Raw genomic sequence first — 8,861 nt, 5'->3', positions numbered from 1 at the left:
CTCCCATTCTTCCCACCAGAACCTATTCCCAATATCGCAAAGTAACTTTAAAATGTACTGGGATATGTTGTCTTCCTGTGGGTATGGAGAAAAGAACAAGATATGCTTTCTTAGCTCTTCAAACATAACAAAGCTTTAAACTTTCTCATATGCTCAGCTGATTTCTTACCATGTCATTAAATTGGTTAAGTAATTTACTATAAGAGGAAAATAAGGCATCATTTGACACCATGATTTATGTATCTCAGCATGCACTCTTAAGGTTGGTTCTTAAACCCAGCTAAAGTTCAAGTCTCATGAAGCTTCTCTGGTCATCTCACCAGACCCTGTAGTGATCACCTCATCTAGGCTGCTATAATGATATCAAATATTTCTTTGTATTCTTTCTATGTATTGCATCTATTATCTTCCTATTAGACTATAAACTTCTTATGTATAACAGTGTTGTGTTATATCATATAGTCTTTTTTCTTATGTATTTTCAATTTTTTTTAATTTCAAGTTAATGTGAGGGTATGAACAACTAGGTTAAAATGTTTGCATTTGTTAGGTAGAGTCCCTCTTGTAGTTGTGTCCCATACCCAAGAGGTGTGACATGTAGGTATGCCATATACCCTTACATTGTGCCCATTAAGTGGGAGCACACCAATTCCCCTCCCTCCTCCTCACTCTCCTCTCTTGTTCCCCCTCCCCTCAACTTGAATTTAATTGAGTTTTTCTCTCATGTGGGAGTGTGTTAGATTGTCTACTGGCTTCCTATTAGTATTGAGTACATTAGATACTTGCTTTTCCATTCTTGTGATACTTTACTAAGAAGAATGTGTTTCAACTCCATCCAGGTTAATACAAAAGATGTAAAGTCTCCATCTTTTTTTATGGCTGAACAGTATTCTATGGTATATATATACGACAGTTTGTTAATCCATTCCTGGGTTGGTGGGCATTTAGGTTGTTTCCACATCTTAGCAATTATAAATTGAGCTGCTATAAACAATCTCATGCAAATGTCCTTATGATAAAATAATTTTTTTTCTTCTGGGTAAATGCCTAGGATCATACAGTCTTATACTATATACTAGTTAAAGACATGTACTCTAAAGTCAGACCTCAAGGTTTACTTAGTAGCTACTTAGCTTACATGGTTATTTAACCTCTCCTTACCACAGTTTACTCATTTAAAATAAACATAGTAAATAAAGTACCTACCTAATACATTTGTTATGAGGATTATACATGACACAATAGTCCCATATACACCGCTATGATTAGTAAGTATTTAAACCATGTGTAGTGAACCCATAGGAGATATTAAATATAATTATTAATTCAATCAAGAACTATAACTTTATTTACCTGAATTCTTTATTGCAGCTAGCACATGGGCCTACCATAGTAGATCACAGTAAGTGTTCACTAAAAGAAATTGCGAATATGTTAAGACATTTATATTCTACATTTAGAAAGATTCACATGTACCCTTATAAGATGAACCATAGGCGTGATCCCACCAATCACCCTCCCTCCACCCATCCTCCCCTCACTCCTCCCCAAGGCTATGTTAACCAGTTTGATGAAAATATTTCAAATTGTATATAAAAACAGCACACTGTACCCCATCACAGTATTAATGTATATAAATATGATTTAATTTTTTAAAAAAAGAAAAGAAATTGTGAATATGTTGGATTGATGAAATAGAGAGCCTTCTACTTCAACGTAAAGGGGACTGTGAAGAATCCTTCCCTGATATATGTCCTTCAGTTCCGCACAGATGCCAACATTAGTTAAGATATAATTATTCACAATTATGAATTAAAGTTAAAATGAAAAATATCTGAAAAGATGACATATTGCCTCAAATTCACACTATATGTTGCTATTTAAGTAATATGATGCCTGAACTTTAAGCAAAACACCTCCTAATACAAAACACCTAAACAGCTGGATAAAATTTAAAAAATCTAATGTTATATGTACAGCTGAATTTTTGTGAAAGTAGAGGAATTCCTGCAAAGGCCAGAAATTATATGAAATTACTATTCCACAGAAGCACTGGGGAGTTTACCTTTTCTCTGTGACCCATGCCTGGGTTCCAATGATCCACTCAGGGTATAAAAAAACAAAGCCTAGAGACAGAGCAAGATAGGGCAGATTGGAGACAAAGCAAGAAAGGGGATTAGTGCAGAAAATGCATATCTCTTGAAGAGTTAATGGAGATGATTAAGGGCTAGGTAAGCTCCACACATCCATGGCTGGTTGGAAATTAGGTATACTCACAGGGAAGACCAGAGATAGACCTATAGAAAGTAAAAATCAAAGCAGCATCGAAAATGCTAAAAGTTTGAACATGCTCCATCACACGCACACACACCCATACACCCCCATGATACACACAAGCCCTATAGCTTGAAATGTTTGAACATATTCTTTGCCCAATAATTGGTTGACCACTAAGCTAAGAAGACATATGAACCACCCCCCTAGGACCCAGGCTGAAAATATAAAAATAAGAATGCAAGAACTGAGCAGAGATATCAGCAGCTATACCAACACAGAGGAGACAAATTCCATAGATTAATTCTTAGCAAGGTTATTTTAAAAATACTCTCTGGGAAAAAAAAATAACAAAAAGTATAGCTGCTGTATTGAATTATCTATTTATCTCCATATTCAGGAAATAACGTATACAGAATTAAAGAAACATATGACTGGTAATGGCACAAAAATAAGGAATCTCAATTTTTTACATCAATTTTCTACATAGAAAAATCCCAAAGAAGCAACAATCTAAAAAATTATTGAAACTTAGAAACAATTACAGCACGGTTGCAGGATATAAGGTTAATATACCAAAGTTCATTGTTTTTCTATAACCCAGCAATGAAGAATTGAAACTTGTTGTTTAAAACACAACAACATTTGCATTAGCACCGAAAAACTTAATGCTTTAGGGAGAACTCTTACAAAATAGAAGGAATTTATATTTTCCTAATTTATATTAGGAAATATTGAAAACTAATGAAAATCAAACATCTACATAAATAGAGATACCCTATTCATGAATAGGAAAACTCAAATATTGTCAGATATTAGCTCTTCCCTCTCTGATCTACAGATTCAGTGTAATTTCAGTGAATTATTTTGTGGATAAGGACAGACTGACTCTAAAGTTTATATGAAAGACAAAAGACCAAGAGATACCACGGAGTTCAACCTGATAGCAGCCCTGGAATCCACTTCCAAGAAGCCTGGTATGGCCAGCCAGGTAGGAAACCTCAAGCACAGCCCCTCCCAAAGTTAAGGGCTATCCAGGGGCAGCTCAGAATCTAAAAGGTGGGCTATGGCAGCTCCACAGACGCCAGCAGCAGCTCCAATGACTACGACTCAGACTCTGAGGGGATAGTAAAGGGCTCCCTTCCCCCCAGGCTTGTGTCTTGTGGCCCAAAGGAGGTGACAAGCCCCATGCTGCAGGCTCTAAGCCACATGAAAGCACCTGGGGCAAGGTCAAGAAGCCCATGGTGAAGAAAAAGGAGAAGGGTGAGAAAAAGGCTCCCTATAGAGGGGCCTGAGTTGGGTGCATTAAACTTTTCTCTATGCCTACAAAAGAAAAGAAGAAAAGAAAAAAGAAAAGAAAAGAAGACAAATGACCCAAATAGCTAACACAATATGGGAGAACAGAACTAACCAACTTCAAGACTTATTCTAAAGTTACAGTAATCAAGACAGTGTGGTTCTGGTAAAAGAATATGCAAATGGATCAACAGAACAGAATGGATAGCTCAGGAATAGCCCCATACAAATACAGTCAACTGAGCTTTGACAAAGGAACAAAGACAATTTATTGGAGGGAAAAAAATAGTTTTCAACATCTGGACATTCACACACATAAAAATGAATCTGGACACAGACTTGACACCTTGCACAAAAATTAGCTCCAAATAGATCATACATCAAAATGTAAAACCCCAAACTATAAAACTTCTAGAATATAGGAGAAAATCTTCTAATCATTGAGGATACAACAAACACTGAAAGCAAGATTCACAAAAGAAAAAAACCCGATAAACTGGACTTTATTAAAATTAAAAAATTCTGCTCTGTGAAAGACATTATTAAAAGAATGAAAAGATAAGCCACGCATTGGAAGACAATATTTGCAAAGCACATATCCAATAAGGGATATGCATCCAAAATACACAAAAAACACTTTAAACTCAACAATTAAATTTTAAAATGAACAAAATATCTGAATAGACATCTCACCAAAGAAGATAGACAGATGGCAAATGTGCATATGAAATGATTTACACCATATGCCTTTAGGAAATTATAAATTAAAGCAATAATAAAATATCATTACACACTTATTAGACTACCTAAAATCCAAAACATGGACAAAAACAAATGCTGGCCAGGATGGGGAGCCACTGGAACTCTCATTCATTGCTAGAAAGAAAACAACATGGTACAGCCACTTCTGCAATTCCTTACAAAGTTAAACATAGGCTTACCACATAAACCACAATCATGCTTCTAGGTATTTACCTAAATTAGTTGAAAATCTAGGGCCAGTTAATGTTTGTAACAGTTTTTTTTTAAAATATAATTGTCAAATTTTAGAAAGAATCAAGATGCCTTCAATAGGTGAACGAATAAACTGTATCATGCCCATAATATAGAATATTATTCACTGATAAAATCAAACTATCAAACCATGGAAAGACATGGAGGAAATTTGAATGCACATTGATAAATGAAATAAAACAGTTTGAAAATGCTATCTACTATGTTATTCCAAGTACAGTAGAACCTCCATAGTTGACCATCTGCCTACATCGACCACCTCCATTGCTCTAATTTTTTTTTTTTTTTTTTAGAATTAAAGGGGACCTCAGGGCTCCATTGCCCGTTTGTGGGCTTCTGACAATGGTACCGAGTGTTTGCTCCACTGTTACTCCAATTTTTGCAGACCAGACATGCACACATGTACGTATCAGTACAGTAGGCCTCATTCCTTATGTTGACAACCTCCACATGTTGACTGGTTTATTACAGTCCCTTGATTGGTCAACTTAGAGGTTTTTGTGTATGTGAGAAAATGTTTGTGTATTCCTATAACTGATCAAGAATGTAACAGATGTTTTTTTACAAGATATCTGGTCCCTAAAATCCATGCAAAAAATGCCAGATCAAGGATCTTACCTGCAATATGTTGTACAGATGTCAGAGATGAAGTCTAACTGCCTAAGTACAATCATATGTTGACCAGTATGTTACAGTCCCTGGGATGATCTACTTACAGTGGTTCTACTGTATATAACATTCTGTAAAAGGCAAAACTAGGGAGACACTAAAAAGATTAGTGGTTGCCAAGTAGAAGAGAGGGAAATGAGAGTAGGGGGAATAAGGAGGACTGGGTGGAACACAGGGGATTTTTAGGAGAGTGGAACTGTTACTATAGAGATGAATTCACAATAATAAGCACTTACCAGAACTTACAGAACCGCCCAACATAAACGATGAAGCCTAATGTAAACCATGGACTTCAGTTAGTAATAATCTATCAAGGCTTGGAGCACATAGCTCATTGGTTAGGTTTCCAGCCACATGTACCAGCACTGGTGGGTTTGAACCCAGCCGGGCCTGCTAAACAACAACAACAAAATAGCCAGATGTTGTGGCCGGTGCCTGTAGTCCCAGCTACTTGGGAGGCTGAGGCAAGAGAATCACTTAAGCCCAAGGTTTGCTGTGAGCTGTGATGCCACAGCACTCTACCAAGGGTGACATAGTTGAGACTCTTTCTCAAATAATAATAATAATGTATCAAGTTTAGTTCATCAATTTTTAACAAGTGGGCCATACTAATGCAAGATGTTAATAATGGAATTGTTTACAGAAGTCTCTGTATTTTCTGTACAGTTTTTTATAAACCTAAAGCTACTCTAAAGAAGAAAATGCGTTAAAAACATTTATTCCCAGATCTGCCTTAGAAGAGATAGTAAAGGAAGTATTTGTCGGCTCGGCATCTATGGCTCAAGTGGCTAAGGCACCAGCCACATACACCTGAGCAGGTGGGTTCAAATCCAGCCCAGGCCCACCAAACAACAATGACAGCTACGACCAAAAAATAGCCGGACATTGTGGTGGGTGCCTGTGGTCCCAGCTACTTGGGAGGTGGAGGCAGACTTGCTTGAGCCCAGGAGTTGGAGGTTGCTGTGAGCTGTAATGTCACTGCACTCCACCCAGAGGTTGACATCTTGAGGCTCTGTCTCCAAAAAAAAAAAAAAAAAAAGGAAGTATTTGTCTGAAAAGAAATGGCATCAAACAGTAACTTGGATTCAAAGAAAGAAATGAAAAGCTACAAAGTGGAAAATATGTAGGTAAATATGAGACTGTTTACTTTAAAACATTTTTCTCTTAATTTCTGTAAAAGTCATATAATTATACGAGGCAATAACTTAACATTGTATAATTGGCTTTATAACATACACATACAATATGGATGACAGCAATAGCACAAAGTGGAGGGGAAATAAGCTATATTGGAACAAAGTTGCTGTATTTTACTGAAATTAAATCAGTAGCAACCTGAAGTGGAATGTAATGAATTAAAATGACTTGTAATCTCTAGAGTAGGCCCTAAGAAAATAACTCCAAAAAATGTAAAAAATAATAAAGGAATTAATAATGGTACATTAAAAATTCAGAAAGAATGATAAGAAACATTTAGGAAATAGATAATGGCATAAACCTGACCCTATCGATAAATAAATTAAAGAATAGACTAAAATGAACTCCAGTCACAAGGTTAAAGATCCAGCTGTCTAGAGAAGCTGATATCACATTCTGCTAACAGAACCTCACCAAAGGTAGATCCTTAACACATCTCAAAATGACAATTCAAGAGTATTTGCTTATTTTATTATGCATGGTATACTTTAATAGTTCTTTGAAGTCAATTATATTTCCATTTTACAGCAACAAATGAAAAATGCTACTTGAAAATGATATTATCATATCACAATCCAAACAGCATATCTAAGAATACATCTAGCAAAAGCTGCATCATTTGTAGAATATTATAAAACATGATTAATAGATTTTTCTCAAACATGATTAGATTTTCTCTCAAAAAAAATAAGTGCATATCAAATTTTGTAAGGAACTGCTGAACTATTTTTCAAGGCAGTTGTATCATTTTGCACATCCACCAGCCAGGTATGAGAGTTTCAACTGCTCCACTCTCTCATCAGTACTTGATATTGTAAATATTTTTAATTTTAGCCATTCTGGTGGAGTTTTTATTTGCATGAGCAATGATGTTAAGCATTGTCTCATGTGCTTATTTGTAAGTCTTTGGTGAATTGACTTTTCGAATATTTTACTCATTTTTGATCAGTTTGTATTCTTATTATTGATCTGTAAGAATTCTTTGTATTTTATAGGTACAAGTCCATTATCAGATATATGCTTGAAAAATATGTCTCAGTATATCTTGCCTACGTACTTTCTTAAGTGTGACTTCCGGAAGAGCTAAAGTTTCTTTTTGGGGGCAGGGGGGCCCGGGCTGGGTTTAAACCCTGTACCTCCAGCATATGGGGCTGGCGCCCTACTCCTTTGAGCCACAGGTGCTGCCCAGAGCTAAAGTGTTTAATTAAATATAATTTAACAATTTCTTCTTTTATGGTTTACATGGTTTACATTTTTGTGTTCTATTAATATTTAAGAAATCTTAGTCTACCTACATCTACAAAAATTTCTGTTTCTTCCTGAAGTTTTAATTTTTAGGTTTTATATTTCATGTATTTGGTGTGAGGTAAGGGCTGAGGCTCATGTTTTGCCTATGCATACTCAATTAGTCTAGTGTGATTTATTTAAAAGACTATTCTTTTCCCCATTAAATTGCCTTTTTCAAAAATCAATTGACCAAGGAGGTGCCTGTGGCTCAGTGAGTAGGGCGGTGGCGTATACCAACGGTGCAGGTTCAAACCCAGCCTGGGTCAAACTGCAACAATAAATAGCCAGGCATTGTGGCAGGTGCCTGTAGTCCCAGCTACTCGGGAGGCTGACGCAAGAAAATCGCCTAAGCCCAGGAGTTGGAGGTTGCTGTGAGCTGTGATGTTACAGCGCTCTACTGAGGGCAATAAAGTGAGATTCTCTCCCCTCCTCCCCAAAAAAACAAAAATCAACTGACCATATATGTATGGGTCTATATCTGAAAATTATATTGCATTCCATTGACCTATATATCTAATCTTATTCCAAATACGCTTTCTAGCCACTTGTGGAGAGTAGATCTTCCACTTTTCTCTTCTTCCTCAAAATTGTTTTGGCTATTTTAGGCCTTTTACTGTTCTATATCAATTTTAGTGTCAGTTTTCTGGTTTCTACACTTTTTTGATTTAGACAGAGTCTTACTCTGTTGCCCTAGGCAAAGTGCCATGGCATCATTTTTGCTCACAGCAACGTCAAAATCGTGGACTCAAGAGATCCTCTTGCCTCAGCCTCCCAAGTATTTGAGACTGCAATCATGTGCCACCACACCCAACTAGTTTTTTCTATTTTCAGTAGAGATGGAGTCTTTCTCTTGCTTTGGCTGGACTTGAACTCCTGAGCTCAAGCAGTCCAGCTGCCTCATTCTCCCAGAGAGCTAGGATTACAGGTGTGAGTTACCACTACTGCTGCTGTTTCAACATTTTAATTGAGGTTATATTGAATGTACACAGATGGATTGGGGGATAATCGAAAGCAAAACAATAGGTAGTCTTTCAATTCATGAACATGGTATATCTCTCCATTTATCTGTTTCTTTCTTAATTTAATTAGAAATTTAATTAATCTTTTTTTTTTTTTTTTTTTTT

Source organism: Otolemur garnettii, unplaced genomic scaffold (assembly GCF_000181295.1).
Source record: "Otolemur garnettii isolate 467f Iridium unplaced genomic scaffold, OtoGar3 scaffold00019, whole genome shotgun sequence".
In the NCBI taxonomy this organism is placed as follows: Eukaryota; Metazoa; Chordata; class Mammalia; order Primates; family Galagidae; genus Otolemur; species Otolemur garnettii.
The sequence above is the reverse complement of the archived record's forward strand: the minus strand, read 5'-3'. Positions refer to the sequence as shown.